Below are 1788 nucleotides of genomic sequence, written 5' to 3'. Positions count from 1 at the left end.
CAAAAGGATTTTATCAAAATCATTAAAATTATCAAAAGCAGAAAAAAGTTGCTTGCTCTAATAATATCCACAAACTAACTCATATTTTTTGTATATCTTCAAAAATATAAGAATATTTTCTGTGATCTCGAAAATATAGAGTTTCTTTTCCCACCCCCTCAATGCTCTCCAGATTGGCCAATCCAGAGGTGTAGTTTGACAATAAAACACCTCTGAATTGACTAATCTGGAGGTGTATTTTAGACGTTTTTGAGAACATAGAGGGGTGAGAAAAGAAGATACCCGAAAATATTAGTACGTATGTTAGAACTGGTCAGTACATAATGGAAATGGGGAAACTGAATACTTTATTGAATTAAACAGAATGCAAGTGTACAATTCTACAAGGACAGAATTGATAGACTGGTTACAAAAATATCCACTCCACGAATTTAAGAGTTTGGCCTCTCCTTTCCCTTAACCACTCAGTAATTTCCTGCCCTTCTTTTTCCTAATTTCCTACTTTTATTTGCCCCATAACCACTCTAAAGCAGTTATTGCACTGACTTACAACATAAATGACACAATAAACTGTTTGAAAAGGACTGACACAATGTTGAAATTGTGGGATTTTAGAGAAAAGGAGGAGAGAAATAATAAGGATTTGAATATTATTGATAATAGTTTAATGCTAACTTGATTACAAAAGACTCAATATTAATCTCTATTTATAGAGAAACATAAACTCAATCCTAAATCAGGAATAAATCATAATAAATAATGAGAGATATTATAAGATATCTCTATAAATATAAATTGATCCTAGATAATAACTCAAGATACTCTAATATAATATAAAAGATATTATAAGATATTTTCTAATATTCTAACACTCCCCCTCAAGTTAAAGCTTACTAAGCTTTAGCTTGCTACAAGAAAATATTTTGCTCCACAAAATAATAAAAAATATGGAGAGGCAACTCAGGGATGCATGTGAAGTCGGAGAGAATTGCTATAAATATAGCCTAGCCAGATAGTCTGATTGATCATCAGCCAGAGAGAAATTCATGGAAGGCAATTGAAAAAAGCAAGCTCCGTTCTTCTAAAAAACTGCATTTGGAAGCTTCAAACCAATAATAATGGAGACTCAACATATTTAAACTTAAATCTGCTTCAAGGAGAGAAAGACAAGGCCAGTGCATCTGGGACAAATTGCCAAGGTAAAGTAAGTCATGAAAATAAAAGGCCCCGTTAGAATAACCACTAACGGAAAAAGTCATCACTAATATAATTCATATGTGGAAAAAGGGACACCACCGAAATGATCGTCGGTGGGAATAAAAGCCACTTTTATAATATATTAGTAAGAACTAAATTGCATGACAAACACCGAAGAAGAAGCAGCGCGACTCTAACGAAACAAAGTCATGATCAACTAACGTAATAAGAAAATGCGTCCAAAACAGGAGAGATAACGGCTGTTTGAACAATGACACATATTTTCGCTGATCAAAATTGGAGAGTAAGGGCAGATCTGGAACCATCGAAGAGAGAATAATCGTGCACCAAGAAGAATCCCATCAGTTGAATTGCAAATCTTCCAAATCTGTCACCTAGAGCCCACTCATAAAGGCTGCAACAGTTGCCACGACAAAGGCTGGAGAGTTTTCTCCACGAAAAATCTGATCCCTTCTACTAGCAAGTGACTTGTGAGTAAAATCATACATCTGCAATATCTTATTATCCCGAAAATTATAAGCACGATCCATTTGTTTCAAACACCTTTCAACAGGGTAATCCCCAAATTTT

At 34.3% G+C, this 1788-nt stretch overlaps 1 protein-coding gene across 3 annotated transcripts in view; it reads right to left on the bottom strand.

The window, feature by feature from the left end:
- The window catches only part of LOC101507045 (mediator of RNA polymerase II transcription subunit 25), a 26433-nt gene that overhangs the window by 6255 nt on the left and 18390 nt on the right, over positions 1-1788 (bottom strand). The gene's annotated exons all lie outside the window — the stretch shown is intronic.

Source organism: Cicer arietinum, chromosome 2 (genome assembly GCF_000331145.2).
Source record: "Cicer arietinum cultivar CDC Frontier isolate Library 1 chromosome 2, Cicar.CDCFrontier_v2.0, whole genome shotgun sequence".
NCBI classification, from domain to species: domain Eukaryota; kingdom Viridiplantae; phylum Streptophyta; class Magnoliopsida; order Fabales; family Fabaceae; genus Cicer; species Cicer arietinum.
The sequence above is the reverse complement of the archived record's forward strand: the minus strand, read 5'-3'. Positions and strand labels throughout refer to the sequence as shown.